Here is a 25,395-nt window from a genome sequence, read left to right as displayed (position 1 = left end):
CCAGGCCCAGCAGTTTTTGTTTTACTTCTTACTATAGTAGCCCTTGTTCCCAGTACCTGGAAGCCAGTGTAGCAGTTTTGCAAAGAATATGACTATAGGTTCAAACCATGAACAAAGTAAATATGGAAACAACCACAGAATGGAATCTGGCCCACAGATTGCTGACCATGAGATTAACTTATTTTGAATTAACTTATTTTGAATTGATTATTTGGATTAATTATTTTAACTTAATTAATTATTAATTATTTTAACTTATTTTGAATTATTTTAAATAATTATTTTAACTTAATTAATTATTAATTATTTTAACTTATTTTGAATTAACTTCTTTTGAATTATTTTTTTTTGAATTGGCAGTCATTTATCACATGACTCTCACAAGCCCTTAAGACTGGTTGCAAGTTTTGGTCTGGATGCTCATGAATAGCATTTTGTTAGAGCCAGTCCATGGTTAGTTCTCCTTTGCTAGAGCACAGAGACCAAAGAAAGTATTCATAATTGCTCTGGGGAAGTTTAGGGAAAAGCCCAAATTTAACCCCAATCTATTTAAGGAACCAAATAAATCAACTTTGTGGAACAAAAGGCGTACGTCTTATAATCAAACTGTTTTCTTATAACCAGCTTGAAATTATTTTTCCTTTAGAGGACATATGTACTCTTTAACAATAGGATTCAAACAAAATAGAATTAGACAAAAGACAAACAGAAATTTACTGAAAAGATGAAAAGACTATTCACCAGGAATAGTAACAGTAAACAGTAAACAGTTATCTATATATGTATTTATATTTGTTAAAAATTATAGAAATTTTAGCAGTAAACAGTTATCTATATATGTATTTATATTTGTTAAAAATTATAGAAATCTCAGGCTTACACTGAATCAAAGAGAAATGAAAGAGATAAAAAACAGCCATTATAAAATATCCTTTCTACATTCTTCCACTTAAAAATGGTAAAAATATTAGCACAATGTTGTAGTTACGAATTTTTAAAAAATGCACTCTTGGGGCACCTGGGTGCCTCAGTGGTGGAGCATCTGCCTTTGGCTCAGATTGTGATCCCGTGGTCCTGGGATTGAGTCCTACATTGGGCTCCCCTCAGGGAACCTGCTTCTCTCTCTGCCTATGTCTCTGCCTCTCTCTGTTGTCTCTCATGGATAAATAAATAAAATCTTAAAAAAAAAAAAGCACTCTTATTTTTAAAACTTCAAAACATTAAATAAATCAAAAGTATTTGGGAAAAATATCTGTCTTTTGAAATTCTTAATATCTGCCTTACTCTCTTGTGTGTGCATGTGCTCACTCTCTCTCTCAAATAAAATTTTTTAATGGACTACCTTGAAAGAATTAGCTCCACCTACTAAATCTGAGTTGACCCTACCCTTTTGTTGACTGATGGCACAGGTGAGATGGCCATGTCAGAAAATTTAAAGCAAAAAAAAAAAAAAATTAAAAAGAAAAAGAAGATTTAAAGCATAGCTCTTCTCCATGTGGCTCAATATGACCCTATAATAGGCAGACTGGATATATTTCCCCAGACAAAGAGAACAAAGGCAAAAAGAAGCAATTGAGACTGTATTAAACTAAAAACATTTTGCACAGGGAAGGAAGTCATCAACAAAACAAAAAGTCAACCAACCTACTGAATGGGAAAAGATATTTGCAAATGCTATGTCTAATAATGGGTTAATACTCAAAATACATAAAGAACTCGTACAGCTCAACACCACACCGACACAATCCAATTAAAAATGAGTAGAGGACTTGAATAGAGATTTTCCAAAGAAGACATACAGATAGCCAAAAGAGACATGAAATGATGCTCAACAACATTTATCATCAGGGAAATGTAAATCAAAACCAAAATGAGATATTACCTTACCCCTGTCAGAATGACTAGAATCAAAAACACAAAAATAACAAATGTTAGTGAGCATGTGGAGAAAAGGGAACACTTGTGCACTGTTGATGAGAAGGTAAATTGGCACAGTCACTGTGGAAAACAGTATAAATGTTCCTTAAAACCTAAAAATAAAAATACTACATAATCCAGTCAATCTACTAATGGGTTTTTATCCCCCAAAACCAAAAACACTAATTTGAAAGTATGTGCACCCCTACATTTATTGCAGCATTATTTACAATAGCCATGATACTAAAGCAATCCAAGTATCCACTAAAAGACAAATGGATAAGGAAGATGTGGTGGAATATTACTGTGGAATATTACTCGGCCATAAAAGAGAATGAAATCTTGCATTCTGCAGCAACATAGATAGACCTAGAAAGTGTTATGTTAAGTGTTGGAATTAAAGGATTTTTAGAACAGAGGCTGAGAAAAACCAATACCACATGATTTTTACTTATATGTGGAATCTAAAAACAAAACAAGTGAACAAACAAACAAAAAAGAGAAACAGACTCAAATATAGAGAACAAACTGATGGTTACCAGAGGTGAGAGAATGGAGGGATGGGTGAAATAATTGAAGAGGACTAAGAGATTCAAACTTCCAGTTATAAAATAAATAAGTCATGGGGATGAAAAGTACAGCATAGGAAATATAGTCAATAATTTTGTATGATGACAGTGGTAGCTATACTTCTCATGGTGAGTATTTTGTAATGTATATAATTGCTGAATCACTAGATTGTACACCCAAAACTAATATTTTATATGTCAACTATACTTCAATTAAAAATTTAAAAATAAAAAAATGTAAATTGTCATGAGGAATCTTAGTGAGGGGGTAAAAATATTCTAAGACTAATTTATGGTGGTAGTTTCACCACTCTGTAAAGTAAAATATAAAAGTCATTCAGTTGTACACTTAAAACGTGGGCAAGGAAGCTGAGGCTTAAAGAGACTAAGCACCAGGAATCTGTAAGATCATTCCTGAAACATGGCTATACTATTCCCAGTCATCCGATTTTGAGAACTCTACTATTCACATGAAATAACTCACCTAACTACTACTTAAAGAAAGTTCTTGACTCCATTCTCGGCCTTTGCTTCTTTAGAGCAAACATTTTTGTCTTCTGTGGCTAGACACAGACTGGAAATGCCAGAAAGAGTGAGGTTCAGTAGCCTCTGGGATGCTTGAACTGAGCTTTTTCCATGAGAGACCATTTCAAGATAGGATTTGTTTGACGGTCAAGGAACCAGATCCAGGGGGATGACACAAGCATGAGTGGAGAACAAGTGTCATCTGTCTTCCATTGGGGAGGGGAAAAATGGGCAGGGTACAAAGTTCAAACTAGAAAGTAGAAAACAGATTCTAAGTGACAGGCAAAAGACTGAATTTTCTCTCCATTCTTTTTAATATGAGAGGGAATGGGTTGTTAAGTGTCTTCTCTCCAAAGTAAGGACTGATTTTCAGTATGCAGAAAAGGAGGCCCTGGGTAGACTCTGTAGTCCTCACAGCTTGCTCCAATTTTTCATCCATGCAGAGTTCGCTGGTCAAATTTTCAATTATTTTTTAGTGCTCTGTTCTAAAAATCCCTAATTCCAAGAAAATGAATATTCAAGAGAACAATAGTTTAAAAAATTCCAAATATTCAGTTTCAATATGAAAACAATTTTGAATTAGCTCTAAATTGGTTCAAGTTGTTTACAATCTGTTGAACCAGTTGGAGTCAGTATCCAAAACAAAAAGGAGAGAATCTACTTTAAACTATCCTAACAGTTTTTTAAACTAAGATTTCATTAGTTCATTCATTCAGTCATTCATTCATTCATGAGAGACATAGAGAGAGTCAGAAACATAGGCAGAAGGAGAAGCAGGCTCCATTCAGGGAGCCTGATTTAAGACTCGATCCTAGGACCCCGGGATCATAAAGGCAGATGCTCAACCACTGAGCCACCCAGGTGTCACTCTCCTAACAGTTTTAAGCCAATTTTGAAAGCTTCAATGTAGTTTGAATTTATTAGCACAGACATAAAAAAAAAATCCTCTGACAAATTAGAATTGATAGATTATTTGAATTTCATTACTGAATTATTTCAGCAGAATCCTATTAGCTCACTACTCCGAGGTATAAATTACTATCATATTAGTTTTCTTAAAATGCATCCTTCATTGAGTGTATACAAGATATACCCTAGGCACAGATAACAATTTTGTCCCTCAAATTATTAATTTTGATCCCTCATAGATAACAAAACTAAAACTCCATCTCATTGGCTCATGAAATTTTTGTCACACTCTGAACTCAGTCTTAACTTCCTTACAGTTTTAAATAAATTTTTTTTATATATCCTAGCTATTTTGATCCACCTATTCTTCAAATACATTTGAAATTTCTTTTCTTTGAGCTCACAATTTGATAAACCTACAGAGGCATCTTTTAATTTTCAGACCCATCAAAGTCATTTTTGATGTAAAGAAAATGTTTTGTCTGTTTGGTTGCCTGCCATTGATTCCTTCTTTTTTTGGGTAACACACCCTGAGTTCATTTTGGGGAAGCACTACCTGCCGCCCTTTTATTCCTTTCCTGCCATAAAAATTGGGTCACAGATAAGCCCATGACTCAGTCAGAGCCAATCAGAACTAATCCAGGATTTGGGCTGGAAACAAAGGTGTTCTCTCACTCTTTACTTGAACCCCGAAGAATATGGTTGGAATTACTCCCAAGAAAGGAAGTATATTTGAGGAAACAGAGCAGAGAGATGAGGGAAAAAAAACATCCTGATAACAGTGTTTGAAACTTGGTTCAAAAACTATACAAGAGCCGATTATTTTATCATTTTCCTCAAAAATCAATTTGCATTGTTTATCTTGTCACTTATCTCCATTCGCCTCTTCCATTCAGAAGCAATTCATTCTATTCTGTTCTTTCATAGAGCCAAGAGTTTAGAGCAGTATCTATGAAGAGCATGGGACCTAAATCACCTTACATATAATGTCTATTTTAATGGAAGGACATTCAAATTACACAAAATATTCTGCATTTTTCCTAACAACAACAACAAAAAACCCCAGACATTCTGTGTGTGCTTTAAAAAGGTCAGCAGTACTAAGAGATTTTCTCTTAACTTCACATCAAAGTGCAAATCCAGTTAATTCTATCACTGACTAGAAGTACAATGAAAACACATTTGTAAATGGATTCTATGGCCTGGTGTGTATAAAGCACTTTAAGGATGTCTCATAGTGCTCCAAATCTTCCCTGACCTCAGTTTAATACTAGAGATGACCTTTACATTATGTGCACAGCTCTACCAGTGATGTCACAGTCTATCTACTGGGTCACCAAAAGAATGCCAAGGGAGAGAATAGTTTCTGGTAACTGTGTTCACCCACTGTGCATCAAAATGGACAGCGTTAAGGTGTCATCTACAAACAGATTATCTTCCATACAAGAAGCAGAGATTGATTTGCTGGGGTAGTGTATTTTTTCCTCTAAAAAAGAATTATTGTACTATATGAATTTAAAAAAATAGATTTTTTTCCTTCTTATAAAACATTTATTTGAGAAAGCCCAAACAGACCATTGCAAAGCAAGAGTGAAATGATTTTCAAACTTCTCAATTTTGTGTAAGGTGAAAGATAAAGATTTACTTAATATTATAGTAAGTTTCCTAAGATGGTTCCTTTATGGAGTAAAGTTGCCGAGAAAAAAAATTTCCTAATAAAAAATAACTTGCTTTAATATGTAATAATTCTCATTTGTGTGTTGCATGTTTGTGTGTGCTCATGCTCAGGATAAAAATCCTAGGTTTAACATTTTCTGATATACAAATTCATTAAGCTTGTACTAAAGACGAGAGAGAAGGTTTCATGGAAGCATGGATGGTTTCTCTGGCCAGTGGTCCCTGAACAAGGAATCCTCATTGAGCATGGAGAAACATGGACCATTATCACTTGGATCTTCTAAGTTTTGGATCCTAAAGGCAGAATTCATGAAGACACTTTTAAATTAATACCTTACACTCTGTTTTATAACTCCTGAAATCTCATTTTCTGAATTTAATATTTATATAAACATTTCCAAACTGTTTTCATTTCACAATTTAAAAAGAACCCATCTACATAGTTGTAGTAACATATATAAACAAGATTTTGAAGTGTTACCAATCATCATTAAAATTCATAAGTTGCAAGGAATAATATTTTAATTGAGTCACAGATTATCATTAAAATTGTTCAGGTAAAAAAAAAAAACAAACAAAAATAAAAACAAAAAAAATTGTTCTATTTTTTCGCTCTTCCAGATTAGATTCCAAGTAATTTTTGGTTTAAATCTTTTTGTTTCCTTTGTAAGCATATACAGATTAATTAGACTGATTTTGGCTAAACATCTGGATAAATGTCACATTTTCCCAAAGGGACCTATATAGGTAAAAAAAAAAGGGGGGGGGAGTCTGCTCTTAGTACACTCCACAATAACAAAGTCATATGTGGTTTTAAACAGCTGGTGGAAACATGTTGTCATAAAAACATCATATACATTATTATTACTTCTTGGCTAGCAGATATTTAGATACCACATTTAAGTACTTTCTAGTAGTTCCTCATAAGGGCAATTTCTCTTGAGATGAATAGATAAAAGAAAAGAGAAGTAGGAAAGAAGAATTATTAATGTTTGCTTACTTTCAAAATTTACATAAAATATTTTGGTACTGAGCTCCTGTTATCTATTGAGTGCTGTTGAAGATTTCATGACATTAAGAAAGCATCGGCTTATGGAGTAGTTCTCATCCCTTATGATGTTCAGGTCCCCCAGGGGAACTGAGTCAGCCTTAGAGAGAGAGAGTATACAAAGGGAATTCAGGACCTCTAGGTAGCTGACCCAGAAAGCAACTGGGTAGAAAGGAAAGAATGTGAGTTAGTTTGGTCTTTAATGGAATTCTGGCTCCTTTAGTTATTGGTTGAATGCCATTAGGCTACAGACCTTAACTTCTCTGTGCCCCTTTAGTTTTATTCAGTGTAAAATGACAGTAATTTTACATGGCAAATACCACGGAAAATTCAAATGACAAATATTTCAGAAGACAGAAGAAATATAGGACAAATTTATGAAATACTTTCCACAGAGTCTGACTTCTATGAGACTTTAAATTACTATTTTCTCCTCTCTGATAAAGAAGACAATAAAGGCATTGCTGGCTATTTAGTGAAGAAAAATCTTAAAATCTTAAGACCTCTAAATGTAACAGAAATAAAGTCATTTCCCTAGATGAAGTGTTTTCCATTTTTATAAAAGTATCAACCAGTATTTATTGAGCTATTGTCCATCATAATTCCCATACCCTAGGTGTTTTAGCTTTAATTAAAAGAATGAAAAGATCTGGTTCCTCCTACTTTGCTCTGTTTATGATATAATTTGAACAATGGAAATTGCATGAAAATGGAATGCAATTATGGCAAAAGATAAATAATAAATTGTAATGATATCTTTATATGGAAGCAATATTAATAGATCTGAAGATTCTATCACCAGACATTCAGATGATTTTATCAAAGGTTGTAAACATGTATAGGTTGTTTTCTATAAACTTTACACAATGCTAGGTGTTATGTGCCCATTATCTTCTGTCAATCCTTGTGATGATCCTTTGCAGTAGTTCTTATTATTTACATCTTAAACCAAACAATTACTTCAAACTAAGGAATCCAGATCTTAAAGAAATTAAACAATTTATACAAAGTCATATGGTTAACAAGGGATGAATCTGATATTCTAAATCAAGTTACTCTTTCACTGAAGTCCATGTCTTTCTTAGCCACCCTACCCCTATAGAGTGCCAGTGTCTTTAGAGGGTTTTTTTTTTTTTTTTTTGCCACCATAACTTTAGGAAGGTCTTTCTCATATCATGGGTGTCTGTGCAGCCTTTTCTGCCACATAGATACTGAATGAGTTGTGGCCAGAGAAGAGTTATATAGAACAGTGATTACTATTTCAGAAGCAGAGGACCCTACATACCTGAGTTGTCAAGTAGAATGAAGAACTGGTTATTCCATATATTCAGTATTTTAAGTGGCAGTTGACCTCCAAAGCCACCACCCCAAAGCCCATTTAGTCTAAATATAGCAGAATTACATTACTAATGGTGATATTTCAACCACTGATGACTTCCTCCTTTTCTCTCTTACTCCTTTTAATCTTTTCTCAATATAAAAGCCAGAGGTATTACTTTAAATCTCATTATATCTCTGTTGCTTCTTCAAAGGTTTTCCTTTGCTGTGTTTGAAGACCCCAATTCTTCATCTATTCTTCAAAGTACTCCATAAGCTGGTTCTCGCATCTCACATTTCCAGCATCATCTCAAACCACTCTTCCTCTTAGTCCATGCACTCCAGGTAACTTGGCCTTCTTTCAGATGCTTGAAACACATCAGGGCCTTTATACATGCCTCTGTCTAGAAATATATCCCCACTCCCCAACTTTTTCATAATTAACTCATGCAGAGCACAGCTTTATATCTCAGCTCAAATACCACTTTGAGGAAAACTGTTCCTGACCCACTATTCTAGATCTGTTGTATGCTTCTATAACTCCATGAACTTTTCCTCCATAGAGAGGAAAACTCCTCCATGAGAGTTTGGAATTACATTCTTGTGCAATTAATTGATTAGTATATTCACTACTAAACTGTAAGCTCCTTGATAAAAGATCCCTTTTGCTCAGCATTGTTTGAGCAAAAGGGATCCCTTGCTGTTTTAGTCACCATAATATCACCAATAGCCAGGAGAGTCCCAGATACAGGTAACCAAACTTATTTTTAGAAAAATAAAGCATATTTTTCTAAATTATATTTTTCATTATTTCTTTAATCTGAATAGATAGTAAAAGACTTAAAAACAAGACGGAAAGATTACAGAAAAAGAATAATGTATGTAGATAAGTTATTGGGGAAAGGGCGCAGCATATTAGGATATTCATATTTTGTTCTTTTTTTTTTTTGGTCTTTTTTTAAAATAAATTTATTTTTTATTGGTGTTCAATTTACCAACATACAGAATAACACCCAGTGCTCATCCCATCAAGTGCCCCCCTCAGTGCCCGTCACCCATTCACCCCCACCCCCTGCCCTCCTCCCCTTCCACCACCCCTAGTTCGTTTCCCAGAGTTAGGAGTCTTTATGTTCTGTCTCCCTTTCTGATATTTCCCACACATTTCTTCTCCCTTCCCTTATATTCCCTTTCACTATTATTTATATTCCCCAAATGAACAAAAGAACACCCACTGCAAAGAAGACTCTTTCGATAGAGATGACGATCCATTTTATGAATGCCAGTTGACCTTTCTATCCCTAGTAATCCCAACTTAAGACCAATGGGTTCATGTACAGCTTGATCATGGCCTCATGAAAAGATGTTTTATAAATGGCTCAGCAGGGATGCCTGGGTGGCTCAGTTATTTCAGCATCTGCCTTCAGCTCAGATCATGATCTCGGGGTCCTGGGATTGAGCCCCACATCAGGCTCCCTGCTTGGTGGGGAGGTTGCTTCTCCCTCTCCTTCTGCTGTTTCCCCTGCTTGTGCTCTCTTACTCTATCAAATAAATAAATAAAATCTTTTTTTAAAAGGCTCAGCAAAAAATATTCTCATTCAACAAAACTTCTCTAGTAGTTGCCACTAATGAGTGGCCAACTTGCCATTAGCAAAGGCCAGAACGGAACTCAAGATATGGCACCTGAATTTTGGTGACCATCTGTCTGTTGATGACAAAGTGACTACATTGGATACTTGCAACATGGAGGGGTCCTTGGAGAAATGGATATTTGTTCTATTTGATTTTTTCTTTTCCTATCTGCTTTAGTTTTGATAGAACTGTCATCTATGGACTTACTAAAGGCTTTATTTTCCATCATGGCATTCCAGATAATGTTGTTTCTGGCTAAGGAATGTATTTATTACAAAAAAAAAAAATCAATGGGCTCATGCCTGTGATACTCATTGCTGCGACAACATACCCTACTAGAAGCAAGTGGCCTTGTAAAACAATGGAACATGAAATAATTTGCTGGAGATTCAGTGATAGCTGAAGAACAAAATCTTGCAAATTTTGTCACTTTCCTACAAAATTCAGTGCATGCTTTGGACCAACAGTTTTTATGGCCAGTAATACGGATCTAGGAATTAACAGGTGGAAGTTAGAATGTCCTTTCACTTAGAGTTAATAACTCACTTGCTAATTTTTTGCTTCCTATCTAGGGCCTCTGGGTTCTACTAGCTCAAAAATCTTAGTTCAAAAGGGAGAAAAAAATTCAATAAAGGACAAAAAATGATTTTTGAAAATGGAAATTGTGATAACTACCTGAGTATTTGGGGCTTGTCATGCTGATAGGCAAAGAAAGTAATCAACTGTATTGTAATAAATGGAAATTATTAACAGGAGAGAGTGCTTTGTATAGAAACCAATGTTATGTGAGTATTTCAGTACTCAGTACTCTCAGTATTTCAGTACTCAGTGGTAAAAGTTAATAGAAGACTACATGTAAACAATAAAGGAAGGTTTACTTATTTTTAGACCTTGAGAAATAAAAGAAACAAATACATGTTCAGGTTGTTAAGTCATCCTACTTTGGAAAATCCTGCTCAGGTGGGATTAAAGGAATGGATAGTGGAAGAAGGAAATCATAGATCTCAAACATTGTCTTGTGATCAATTATACATTTGTTTCCTCCTTTTCCTATTATTTTAAATAAAGAGTATTGAGGATGAAACTATGACTGAACTAGAAGAGGAACTAACATTCTCCAAAAATAATTATAACCACTAAGACTATTTTCCTACTTTTTTGTTGGGAGGAATGAAAGTGCCATCATTTATATGAGGAATAGTTGGGTCACATTAGTAAAAAAATATACTGCTACATTATTATTACTGTTCAGAAGTTTAAATATGGAAAGAAAGTATATGGATGCTGAGCAATCAAAGGGTCAAGAGTTAACAGACATTATTACTTAAACTTGACCCTGTCATTCTTTTCCTTCTTCTATAATCCTTTTTGTACAGCCAGGCTGAAGATTGCAAATTACATTTCACATACTATCTTGCCATAGAGGTTCTGGTTGTTTACTGCTAATGGAGACCCTGCACTATTTGAGAAACCTGTCAGATAGAAACTTCTTTTCTGACAGCAGTAGGTGAATGACTATAGGCTCCTGCAAAAGCCCAGGAGGTTCTAACAATTGTGTCAGAGTTCTGAATGTAGCTGAGTTAGTGATAGTGATGGGTGACTCTGGACCATTGAAGGTTATTGCAGGATTTTCCAATATTTTAGAGTTTTTGCAGTGACCATTGCTGTGGATGTGGGCTCTTCATTAGTAATATCCAACAGATTATGGAGCTTCTGAAACAGCTGCAGAGGGTACTGTAGTTTAAACAAACTCTTGCTATTGTGGAAGCCTTAACATCTTTTTGTGGTACCTAACCTTTGGGATGCAGTGCTATCTTCTTTTTTTGTTCTTCCAGTCTCTGGGTAAAATTATTCTCATTTTACTCTACCTGAAAATACTCAAATGGTTTCTAGTTTCCTAACTGGATCATCATTTTACTCCATTTTACTCCTCTTAAGTTTGTCACAGAGTTCAGTAATTCATCTTCTTCTATCTATAGTCTCATCCCCTGTGATCTCACCCAGATTTATACATTTACACATATATTTATCTCTGTGCCAATAAATCCCCAGTTTAAATCTCTAAACTCATATATGCAACTGCCCACTGGGCATCTCCACTTGGATAGCTAATAGAAATCTCAAACTGCTTGTCTCCAAAAATGAACTTCTGAACTTTCCCTGCACACTTGATTCCCTCCCACAATCTTTCTGACTTCAGTTGATGGGAAAGCTACTGTTCCACAGTATTAGTATTTTTTCAAATGTCTCTCTTTTATTCATATTCTATATCAAATCCATTAGGAAAATCTATTTTTGTCTATCTTCAAAATGTTCACTTTTAACCACAGCCTTTGCTATTACCATAATCTTTCACCTCATTCACTTCAACAGTCCTCTAGATGGTCTCCTATCATGATTCCCAGTACTGCAAACCAAGTGCCACTTTCAAAATGTTAATGAGGGGTCCCATATCTCATCTGCTCAGAATCTTTCAGGGGCTCATTTCCATTCAAAATAAAATCCAAATTCCTTGTATCTGACTCTAAAAACAAAGGCAACAGAAACAAAAGATAAACAAGTGAAACTACATCAAACTTCTGCATAGTAAAGGAAAACATTAACAAAACAAAAAGGCAACCTACTGAATGAGATAAAGTATTTGCAAATTATATATCCAATAAAGTGGTAATATCTAAAATACATAAGACACTCATACAATTAAAAAATGAGTAGAGGATCTGAATAGTCATTTTTCCAAAGAAAGCATATAGATGGCACATGAAAAGACACTCAACATCACTAATCACCAGAGAAATGAAAATCAAACCCACAATGAGATATCACCTCAAGCCTGTTAGAATGGCTGTTAAAAAAAAAAAAGACAAGAAATAACAACTGTTGGTGAGAATGTGGAAAAAAGAAACCCTTAGAGATCCCTGGGTGGCTCAGCAGTTTAGCATCTGCCTTCAGCCCAGGGCATAAGCCTGGAGTCCTGGGATCGAGTCCTGCATTGGGCTCCCTGCATGGAGCCTGCTTCTCCCTCTGCCTGTGTCTCTGCCTCTCTCTCTCTCTCTATGTCTCTCATGAATAAATAAATAAAATATTTTTAAAAAAGAAACCCTTATGCACTATTGGTTGAAATGCAAAATGGAGCAGCCACTATAGAAAACCGTGTGGAGATTTCTCAAAAAATCAAAAATATAATTACAATATGCTTCAACAATGCTACTTCTGGCTATTTATCCAAAGGAAACAAAAACACTAATTTGAAAAGACATATGCACCTCTATGTTTGTTATAGCATTAATACACCAGACAAGATATGAAAACAACCTAAATGCTCATCAATGGATGCATGGATAAAGAAGACATGTGTGTAATATAATATAATGATATATTACTCCATCACTAAAAGAATAAAATCTTGCCATGTGCAATAACCTGGATGGATCTTGAGAGCTAAGTGAAAATAAGTCAGAGAAAGACAAATACTGTATGATTTCACTTATATGTGGAGTCTAAAAACAAAACAAAACTTCTAACTACAGACATCAGTATGGTGATCTCTGAGTACAAAGACTGTTAGAGGTGTGGGCATGATGGATGAAGAGAGGCAAAAGGTATAAACTTCCAGTTATCAAATAAATTAGTCATGGATACAAAAATCCTCAAAATATTAGCAAACCAAACTCAACAATACATTAAAAGGATCACATACCATGACCAAGTGATTGATCATTTATTCTAGGGATGCAAAGATGGTTTGATATCCACAAATATATCATCATTAAACACAAATATAACCATATTAACAAAAATCATATTATTATCCCAATAGGGCAGAAAAAGTGATAAAATTAAATATCCATTTATGATAAAAACTCTTGACAAAGTAGGTATAGAGGGAACATGCCTCGAATAATATAAGCCATATGTGACAAAACCACAGCAGTGAAAAGATCAGGAGCAAGGCAGGATCTTTCTCACCACTTTTATTCAACATTGTACGGAAGTTCTAGTCATAACAATCAGAAAAGGAAATAAAAAGCATCCAAATTAGAAAAGAAGAAGTAAAACAGTTATTTTGTGTAGATGACATGATACTACATTTAGAAAACCCTAAGGATTCCACCAAAAAAAATATAAGGACTAATACAAGAATTTAATAAAGTTGCAAGATACACTATTAATATACATAAGTCCATTGCATTTTATACACTGATAATGAACTATTAGAAAGAGAAATTATTGAGAGTTGCTGGAAGGGAAATGAGGGTTGGGCTAAATGGGTGATGGGCATTAAGGAGGGCACTTTTTGTGATGAGCACTGGGTGTTGTATATAAGTGATGAATCACTAAATTCTACTCCTGAAACTATACTGTGTGTTAACTAACTTGAATTTATTTTTTATTATTTTTTTAAAGATTTTATTTATCTATTCACAAGAGACACAGAGAGAGAGGGGCAGAGACACTGGCAGAGAGAAGCAGGCTCCATGCAGGGAGCCCAATGTGGGACTCGATCCTGGGACTCTAAGATCACGCCCTGGTCCAAAGGCAGGCTCTAAACCGCTGAGCCACCCAGGGATCCCCAACTAACTTGAATTTAAATAAGACCTTGGAATAAAAAAAAAGAAAGAAATTATTAAAACAATCCCATTCTCATTTGCATCAAAATTGATAAAATATTTAAAAATAAATTTAACCAATGAGGTAAAAGACCTGTACTCTGAAAAGTGTAAGACATTACACAATATGCTTTTGTTATTTTAATCCGCAATTCTTTTCATACATAAAGAAGGAAATTAAGATAAAACAAAACAATCATCCTACAAGAGAATTATTTATTTATTTATTTATTTATTTATTTATTTATTTATTTATTTTTAGAGATGCTTTCAACAGCTAATGACTGAGACCACTTAATTTGCATCAGAATAGATTGTGATTGACTATTATGGAACCCTCTCTTAAAATACATTTTGTGAGCTCATATTGAGGCATTCAGGTGAATAATAGGAGGAAGTTAAGTGGTATATTTTAGCATTCTTCCCTTATACTCCTTTGCCATACTGTTCCTGCCCCATCAAAGAGCTAATAGATATTTGGAATTTCCTAACAACCATAGATTATGATGGAGGCAATACATTCTTATCAGAGTTCTTAATTAATAAGGCATTGCCTATATGATAAAGGTGATATATATGTCTATACATAGAGAAATATTTTGTTTAAAGTCCTTTGAAGAGCAATTACTCTACCAAATATAAACATTATAAACATGAGAGAAATTGATGATGACACAAGTGGAAAGATATACCATGCTCATAGATTAGAATTAATATTGTTTACATGTTCATTCTATCCAAAGCAATCTACAGATTCAGTGCAAGCCCAATCAAAATACCAATGATGTTTTTCACAGAACTGGAACAAACAATCCTAAAATTTATATAAAATCACAAAAGACCCCAAAGAGCTGAAGCAATCTTGAGAAAGAAGAACAAAGCTGGAAGTACCAAGCTCCTTGATTTCAAACATTCTACAAAGCTATAGTAATCAAAACAGAATGGTACTGGCACAAAAACAGACACATAGATCAATGGAACAGAATCGAGAATTCAGAAATAAGTCCATGTGTACATGATTAATCTCTGACAAAGGAGGCAAAAATCTAAGGGGAAAAAGAATCTCTTCAATAAATGATGTTAGAAAAAAAATGATGTTAGGAAATCTGGACAACTACATGCAAAAGAATGAAACTAAACCATTTTCTTACATCCAAACAAAAATATAAAGTCAAAATGAATTAAGGACTTAAATATAAGATTAGAAACCATTAAAAAATCTAGAAAAAACAAAGGCAGTACACGCTGGTACATCAATCTCAGCAATATATTTTTTGGGGATCTGTCTCCATAGGCAAGGGCAATGAAAGCAAAAATAAACAAAGGGACTATATAAAACCAAAAAGTTTTTTCATAGCAAAGGAAACTATCAACAAAATTAAAAACAAGCTGCTGAATGGGAGAAGATATTTGCAAATAATATAACCATTAGGAGGTTCATATTCAAAATATATAAGAACTCACACAACTAAATACCAAAAAATGGACAAACTAAATAAAAAATAGGCAGAAGAGGGATCCCTGGTGGCGCAGCAGTTTGGCGCCTGCCTTTGGCCCAGGGCGCGATCCTGGAGACCCGGGATCAGATCCCACGTCAGGCTCCCGGTGCATGGAGCCTGCTTCTCCCTCTGCCTGTGTCTCTGCCTCCCCTCTCTCTCTCTCTCTCTCTCTCTCTCTCTGTGACTATCATCAATAAAAAATAAAAAAAATAGGCAGAAGACCTGAATATGTATTTTTCCAAAAAGAAGACCTACAGATGTCCAACAGCCCCATGAAACAATGCTCAACAACACTCGTAATCAGGGAAAGGCAAATTAGAAACACAATGAGATATCGCCTCATGCCTGTTAGAATGGCTATTACCAAAAAAGACAAGAAATAATAACTGTTGGCAAAAATGTGGAGAAAAAGAAACCCTTGTGCACTGTTAGTGAGGATGCAAAATGGTACAGTCATTATAGAAAGCAATATCGCATTTTCTCAGAAAATTAAAAATAAAACTACCATATAATCCAGCAATTCTACTTCTGAGTATTTATTTGAAGAAAACAAAAACACAAATTCAAAAAATATTTATGTATCCAATATTCATTGCAGCATTTTTCAAAACAGCCAAGATATGGAAGCAACCTAAGTATTCGTAAATAGGTGAATGGATAAAGAAGACTTAGCACACACAGACACAAAGACATAAGTATGTATATATATACACACACACACAAGAAAATATAAAAAATAATGAAATATTGACGTTTACAACATTATGGATGGATCTGGAGAGTTTTATGCTCAATGAAATTGTCAGACAGAAAAAAGACAAATACCACATGATTTCACTTACACGTGGACTCTAAAAAAACAAACAAATGAACAATAAAACCAAAACAGAAATGGATTCATAGATACAGAGAACAATCTGGTGGTTGCCAAAGTGAAGGGGTAGGAAGATGGGCAAAATAGGGGAAAGTTATATACCTGAAGTTAATATATTACATGTCAACCACACTTAAAAAAAGTTCTTATCACAAGAAAGAAATTGTAACTTTATATAGTGGCAGACGATAACTAGAATGACTGTGGTGAACATTTTGCACTGTATATAAATGTAGACTCACACTATACACCTGAAATTAATATAATATTATTTGTCAGTTATACCTAAAAAAAATCCACAGTCCTTGTAAGATATTACAATATCTGCTTCCTTCCCATTAGTATCTCTCTGACCTCAGGTCCTATAAGCCTTCTCTTGGTTTATTCTTTATTAGCTATACTGACTTTGCTGCTGTTTTTGGATATATCATGCCTGTTCCCAATTCAATCTGTTCTAGCCATTTGTCTGCCTGGAACTCTCTTCCACTACCATATCTTTTTTTTTTTTTTTTTTTTTTTTTTATTTATGATAGCCACACAGAGAGAGAGAGAGAGAGAGAGAGGCAGAGACACAGGCAGAAGGAGAAGCAGGCTCCATGCACCGGGAGCCCGATGTGGGATTCGATCCCGGGTCTCCAGGATCGCGCCCTGGGCCAAAGGCAGGCGCCAAACCACTGCGCCACCCAGGGATCCCTCCACTACCATATCTATAAGGCTCACCCACTCACTCCTTTAAGTATTTGTTCAGTGCTGTCTTCTAAATTAGACCTATCCCTACAACCTGTCTCCAACACTATATATGCCATTCACCATCTGATTTTTGTTTCTCAGCATTACATATATTTATAACATAGTAAAATTGTACCATTTATTATTTATTGCCTCTCCCACAAGAATACAAATTTAATGAAGGCAGAAATTTATTTTTAACTATTTTTTTCATTTATGCATCATTCCAAATACCTGACACATTCAATGAATTTTGGTTAAAGGAATAAATTTATTTTCTTGCATAACTATTGTCTCCTGAATCTAGGAAAATTCTTTGAGAATGAAGATTGCTAAAATGCAGAAACAGCAGATTATCTTTTCCTCTCTGTGTTCTTATCTGACTCCTTTTGTCTCTCTCACACACACGAATATATACCAAAAAACCCACCCTCATATTCAGGCACACATATTGAAGAGGAGAAACTTTGTAAGTATGACCTGAAATGTAAAAGGTTTATGTTGCAAGTAAGAGTGGAAAGAAAAAGAAAGAAAGAGAAAGAAAGAAGAAAGAAAGAAAGAAAGAAAGAAAGAAAGAAAGAAAGAAAGAAAGAAAGAAAGAAAGAAAGAGAGAAAGAGAGAGAAAGAAGAGAGAGAAAAAGAAGAGAGAGAAAAAGAAGAGAGAGAGAGAAAGAAAGAGAAGGAAGGAAATGAAACATTGTGAAATTGATTATTTCTGATGAAACAAGGAGTAAGGTTTTAAACAGCCACTTGAACTGTTGTGCACAGTATGCTTTCATTATTATTCACCCTCAATTCTTCTCATACACAAAGAAGGAAATTAAGATAATACCAAAACAATCATCCTACAAGAGAATATTTTTTATTTTTGGAGATGCTTTCAACAGCTAATGAATGAGACCACTAATTTGCATCAGAGTAGATTGTCGTTCTGTATCCTGGAAACCTCTCTTAAAATATATTTGCAGAGCTTATATTATATTGTGGCACTCAAGTGAATAATAGGAAGAAGTTAAATGGTACATTTTAGCATTCTTCCTTTTTGCTCCTTCATGGTACTGTTCCTGACCCATCAAAGAGCTAGGACAGGTTTAGACTTTCCTAATGACCATAGATTATGACAGAGGCAATACATTCTTAATCAGCAATGATGTTGTATACATGATAAAGATGATAAATTGTGTGTGTATATATATATATATATATATATATATATATATTTATTTATTTATTTATTATTTTAAAGCCCTTTTGAGAGCAATTAATCTACCAGACAAATATAAACATCTTCAGGGCAAATGTCTACTGTTTTGTGGACGCAAATTTGGATTTCAAAGTTGTAGATATGAATGGAAACTGAGGATGCTGAACCTTTGAACACTTGGCATAAAGACCACAGAAACAGAAAGGAACTCATATCGTCATAAGATATTTTCCCTTGTCCTAAAGTTTTCTGGGCTATGCATTGTTAAACTCTCTAGAAGTCACCAGCTGCCTAGCCTAGAAGTTAACAAACATAACCTGATCTTAAACTGATCTATTTGTTTCAAGGTGGGCAGATGTTTAATTAACAAAGACCTAAGTGGAATGTTTAAATGGAATGTTTTCAGGATCCTTTTGGGCTGTGTGGACTGGACCGGACGGCAGGAACCAGAGGCTTAGGAGCTACAGAACAATTGAGGATGGTCCTTACTTAGAACAGGATAGAAGTTTAGTTAAGGAAAAACGTCTCTATCTCCTCCCTCTCAAAAGTGAAGCATATGAACTAGTAATAAGGATTAACACACCCAGGCAGTTTTGCAGATTTAGCATTTAGCAGATGCTGGCAATGTGGCACTGGTGGATGGTCATGGATAAGTCTTCCAGAAGACTGCTGTTTTCACTCCACTATCTGAGGACACTTCAAGCTCAATATCCAGAAATCTTTTCAACTGGTAGTCCTCTGGATTCAGAAACTGGGTTTTCAACTATTAATCTTCGGGCTTTTAAAAAATTTTCATAGAAATTCTCCTCATTAAAAGCCTGATGACTTGTAGCATTCAGCAAATAGTGTTTGTAATCATGCATTTTAGAGTCAGACAGACCTATGTTAGTATCCTAGCCATGTCACTTTTTATTCTGTGATATTTAGGTGATTATTTCATCTTTCTATGATTTAATACTTCATTTGTTAAATGAGCATAGTGAATAATGATAATATATCTCTGATGGGCTTGCTGTGAAATTAAATGAAATAACACATATAAAGACACATAACATATATATAGTGCCTGAAACATAGGAGGTACCCAATAAATATTAGCCATTTTAAGTATTAAAGTAAGTATGTACTTTGCAAATATTTTAAGGTGTTCCATTTGTTATATGAGATAGACCCAGGAGTCTCTTTAAAGAGAATATGCTAGTTAACATCATATTCTGAAATTAGTGACCTCATGGGAAGGTATGTTTGATATGTGGGTTATATAGAATACATAATTATTTTCAAAATAAACCACCATATAATTCTTTCTAAACAAATCATGGTCAAAATTTATTTCCTTTCTAATTGTGAAAGCTCCTTCTGGAACCCAGGTAACATTTTGATACTTTATAAGTAATCACAGAAATCCAGTAACATCTAGAAGATAAGAATATTAACATGGAAAAAAATCTATTATTCTGTGACTCTTAAGAATAAAGTATGTAGGGCAGCCTGGGTGGCTCAGCGTTTTTTTTGTTTGTTTGTTTGTTTTGTTTTTTTTAATTTTATTTACTTATGATAGTCATACAGAGAGAGAGAAAGGCAGAGACTTATGCAGAAGGAGAAACAGGCTCCATGCACCAGGAGCCTGATGTGGGATTTGATCCCAGGTCTCAAGGATCACACCCTGGGCCAAAGGCAGGTGCCAAACCACTGTGCCACCCAGGGATCCCATATAGGCTCAGCGGTTTAATGCTGCCTTCAGCCCAGGGCGTGATCCTGGAGACCCAGGATCAAGTCCCACATCGGGCTCCCTGCATGGAGCCTGCTTCTCCCTCTGCCTGTGCCTCTCTCTGTGTCTCTCATGAATAAATAAATAAAACATTTAAAAAAATAAATAGATTTAAAAGAAGAATAAAGTATGTCATAGAAGGATGTATTCAACTCTGTAAGATACTCTTTTTGTTTGAACTATATGAAATCACTGCTAAATGTCAAAAATAATAAAATATCAGCAATTTCACATTTCATACTAAATAACCACCAAATGTGTTTCCATGAATAATGTTAACTACATTTCCTCTTGTGAGTTTTAATTCCAAAGGGATAACTCAGGATAACTCATTTACTCTATCCCTGTATTTGTCCATGCCAAGCCTAAACTATCACGGATTAATTTCAATGCATGAGGAAGGTGAAACATTATATGAGTGGGCTTCTTGGACGTAAGCAACAGAGATCATTTTGGGTAGCTAAGAAATAAAGGAATTTCTTGGAAAGATACATCATGGAATAGGGGCACCTGGGTGGCTGAGTTGGTTAAGCATCTGCTTTTGGCTCAGGTCATGATCCCAGGGTCCTGGGATCAACCTCACATTAGGCTCCCTGCCGAGCTTCTCCCTCTCCCTCTGCCTGCTGCTCCCTCTGCCTGTGCTCTATCTGTCAAATAAATAAATAAAATCTTTAAAAAAAAGACACATCATGGAATAGAAAGGAAGATTGGAAAACCAGGCTTAGACAGAAAGACTAAGACCCTAACACTTGTCAACTTGGAACATTGTGTAGTTTGGGACTTTTTGTGTCTCTGATATCAGCTCCTTTGCTACTCTACTATATCTGCCAAAAATAATCTCTACTGAACCCTGCACTGTTTTTCTCACTCTCTCAAGGTTTGACTCCCTGGGAGGAAGTGTCTGATTAGTTGATGACACATCTTGTCACTCTGCCTTCTATATGACCATGTCCCCTCATTGTCTTTTTGTAACAGAAGACAGAGCCCTACTTCCATCCCTCTTGTTATTCCTGCCAAATAGGAAGTTTGTGTGTATGTTTGGGCACATGCTCATGGTTTTTTTTAGGTAAAACCCTCTGGATTTATTCCCATACAATGTTATGTCAGGATAGTACCAGATTGGTACAGACTAGAGAGGTTTTGCATTTTTAATTATTTTTGTTGTTTACATAGATCTTCCTATTTAAAAATAAATCTGTACAAATGTGTAAGTCTAAAAATAAAGTATAATGAACTAAATGGTTAACTAAAACACAGTTTCGAACCTTCAAAAAGTTAGTTGTTCAGAATTGCCCCCTATGTATTTGATTTTTTCTCAATTGTGCTCACAGTGTCAATTGTTGTTACACAAGGAATGACATGAAAGTAATATAAAGAACAATTTTTGTGTGTGTTTTATTGTGCAAAATATACTTAAGAGAGTGCTGCCAGGATGCTATCCACATGTAGAAGTCACACTTTTGATTCTTACATAGAAAGTACAGAAGATTGTCAGTTTAACAAAAGGGAAATAAAAATCAATTTTCACCCAATGCACTTGTGTGAATCTAATCAAAATTGAAAAGTAAATAAACCTGTCTGCTGATGAATATGCTTTCTATTGAGGGGAAAAAACCGTTTGTGTGGTTGTTGGTTAATAAATTATCTTTCACAAAAAATAAATTTGTTCTTTTCCAAGGTGAAGAATTTAGTTCAGATTAACTTTAAACTCTTGTGTTGTAGGAAAAGTTAAAACTTTATTAAGAGATAATAAAACTATATTTAATCAGAATTTTTTCACAATGGGAATGAAACTGACTGAATCCTACCATCCTGAATCTCCCATGATATTTCAGCTCTGTGAAAGACTTCTAGAATCTCAAAGGCAGTGTGTTCCTTACATGAGCACTTCTTAGCACATTATATTCCCCAGTCTCAATTATCTCTTCCTTTACTTATTTAAAAGACAGAAAAAAAAAAACTTCATTTCAGAACATGCATTAAAATGTGACCTTTTCTTTCCACTGAATTGACAAATTGAAATCATGTTAAGTTTCTATCCTAATTATACCTGTTTGTAAATGTTTCCTTCTCTACTTTAAAAAGGGAAGATTTGGGATCCTGGGTGGCTCAGCGGTTTGGCCCCCCCTTCAGCTCAGGGTGTGATCCTGGAGACCTGAGATCGAGTCCCACATCAGGCTCCCTGCATGGAGCCTGCTTCTCCCTCTGCCCGTGTCTCTGCCTCTCTCTTTGTGTGTCTCTCATTAATAAATAATAAAAAAAAAACCTTTAAAAATAAAAAGGGAAGATTTTTTTCTTTTTGGTTTGTTTTTATCCATTTGGGGGAGAGGAGAGAAGTTTGGGGGAAACCTGCTTTTAATGTTAAGGGTAAAACAAGTTTATTGATAGAAAACTGTTTAGAAAGTAATTAAACATTCACTAAATCATGGGTTTTTTTTAAAGATTTTATTTATTCAGAGGAGACAGAGAGAGAGAGAGAGAGAGAGAATGAGAGAGACAGAGAGACAGAGACACAGGCAGAGGGAGAAGCAGGCTCCATGCAGGGATCCTGATGCGGGACTTGATCCTGGGTCTCCAGGATCATGCCCTGCGCCAAAGGCAGGTGCTAAACTGCTGAGTCACCCAGGCATACCCAAATCATGGTTTTAATAGATATTGGATGTATTTAAAAAACTGGTTATGTTTTAAAACTGATCAAAACATGGTGTTTTTCATTTAAACAATGAAATAACTCAATTCATGAATTAATTGAATATGATATTGGTGAGGTACTTTCCCTCTAATTGGGATGATTTTTACCTAATAAACAGCTTAGCTAAAGGTAGTCATTTGAAGGTGGTTTGTGGTTAATAAAATGGTGTTGTTTCTTCACCATGAAACAGAAAAGGGTGAAAGAGTCTACTAAACATTGAATTCTGATCTTGGTAAGTTAGCATGATGTTCAATCAGGTTGGGCCATTTGTTTTTCTTTCTTTTTTTTTTTTTGTTTTGTTTTGTTTTGTTTTGTTTTTCTATTTAATATTTAAATTATGCCATATAAATCATTAGCATATTATGTCTGTGAGGAGGAAAGAACATTTTTTTAGAAAGACCAAAAACTAAAGTTCTTCTGAGATTGTGATTTTAATTATCCTCCCAGTTATTTCTACTGGGACCATCATATTACAGACACCAGACATATAACAATGCAAGAAAAACATCAACAGAGACAACAGTTTGGGATTATTTAATTTCCATGAATAACACTGTCTTTTTTTTTCTGATCATGAAAATTCATGATGTTGACCTAATAATAGAAAACTTGGTTAAAAGGGGACTGTTGATGGTTCCAGATCCAGTGGCTAAGTTATTCATTTTCTTTTCTTCCCAAGAATAGGATAACAAAACAAAAATGCAAAAATATCAAAATAGGGAATGAAAATGGTTGTGTGTATGTCTACTTTTTCCCCCAAGTACATTTACTATGAAAATATATGTGTATGGTTTGTGTGTGTGTGTGTGTATGTGTGTGTGTGAGAAAGAGAGAGGAGAAAAGAGAATACTACATATATATTTTAGATGGCTCCTTTTAAGTTAGAGGAATTTGGAGCAAATACCAATCCTTTCTAAGGCACCAATATGTACCACATTACTCGAGTACTCAGTATCAGATGAGCTAAAACAATAAAGAGAAGAAACAAACAAAATAAAGACCATGAAGAGAAGGCAGGGAAGCACATAGCGTAAGACTTCTATGTCTTCCTCTCCATCCCCCAGTTCCCCATCTTCCAACTCTGTACCCAAAGTGTTTTTACCTTGGAATGGAAGTGAACAGTAAAAGACATGGCATCAACTAATGGAAACCTTGACCTTGACTCTGACCTCTGGGCCCCTTGATTTCAGTGTCTTGTACAAGAGGAAAAGCTAGTGGGTTCACACACAGTTGTATAGCATCATATGTGCAAGCATGAGGTGTCTCCCACACTGTGACTGGGAAAGTCCTTTCACTAAATCTGCCTCCTGATTCTGTCACTTAGGGTATCAAATGCGGGCATTTCTTGCATATTTGTTCATTTGTTTAAGATCCACTCATACAGGCAAGACTTCTTCATTAATGATCAGACATTGATTAGGAAGGCGAAGTCTAATGAATCTTGAAAACAGACTTCTATTTCCAGCCAGCTCTTACAATTCTGACAATACAAAATTATCTCATTTGATCAAAATAGTGCATTGTATGAAAAAACTTACTCAGGCTGACTTTACTTCAGCTTTTCCAAGATGAGATCATTATAAAAATAATCTAAAGGAGGAAAAAAATATCTCCAAACAACATGTATTTGTAACTCATGTTTTTCAAAAATAAACTAGTCTAGGAGTTGAGATAATGGCCTAACAAGGGTAATAAAAGAGTATTTCTGTTTTTGTCACTATGCATAAAATTTCAGAAGCTTCAGTTTTCCTTAGATTTCTCCAACAGACTTTAAGCCGTCCCCTTGGGAATAGCCAAACGCAGTCCATTCAGTTCACACACAGCGAGTATGGTTTCCTCTTACATATTCTTCTTGGATACCCCAGGGAGTCCTCTATTTCTCTTGTCTCCTAGTCCAGCTGCTGTGAGGATATGTCTTTCTTCTAAAGCTCTGATGTTCCAGCCCTGATAGAGTTCTTTTCTTTCCCTTGATTCTACACAGAGGCTGGATTGGTTTGCTGTTTCAGCTGATGTGACTACAGAGATCAATAATTACCTAAATACACTCTGCTATACAGACTACTAAGCTGTGGTGGCTTTATTCTCCTCATGTTTTACCGAGATTTTAAGAAGTCAGTTCCGTTTAATATATATTCCTTACACTCTGATCTCTGCTATATGTCTTTAAAGGAAGCAAGCAGACACATAACATCTGATCTGTACACAAATTTTCCATCTTTTCTCAAAACTTAAAGTTCATTTTTGCATGCACTGACTCTCTTTATCAAAGATACTTGTTCTTTCCAAGGAAGTTCATTAGTCCTTTATGCAAACAGACCCAGGTAGACATTTAAACAGATTCACTAGACTTACTGAACCATATCTGGATCCTAGGGTGAACTCAACTTGATCTCTCAAGCTAAGTTGCCATCATCATATATGTACA

At 35.0% G+C, this 25,395-nt stretch overlaps 1 long non-coding RNA gene across 2 annotated transcripts in view; it reads left to right on the top strand.

The window, feature by feature from the left end:
• The first annotated feature begins 5,173 nt into the window (after positions 1-5,173).
• LOC112661113 (uncharacterized) overlaps positions 5,174-25,395 on the top strand; it is a 41,252-nt gene continuing 21,030 nt past the window's right edge. The window contains exons 1-2 of one of the 2 annotated variants that reach the window (XR_003137439.3): positions 5,174-5,389; positions 8,178-8,307. This is a non-coding gene — a long non-coding RNA (uncharacterized LOC112661113). The remainder of the gene's footprint in view (positions 5,390-8,177; positions 8,308-25,395) is intronic. The other variant, XR_003137438.3, reaches the window with a different exon arrangement.

This window comes from Canis lupus, chromosome 23, assembly GCF_003254725.2.
Source record: "Canis lupus dingo isolate Sandy chromosome 23, ASM325472v2, whole genome shotgun sequence".
Classification (NCBI taxonomy): Eukaryota; Metazoa; Chordata; class Mammalia; order Carnivora; family Canidae; genus Canis; species Canis lupus.
This window is presented reverse-complemented; position numbering and strand designations above follow the sequence as displayed.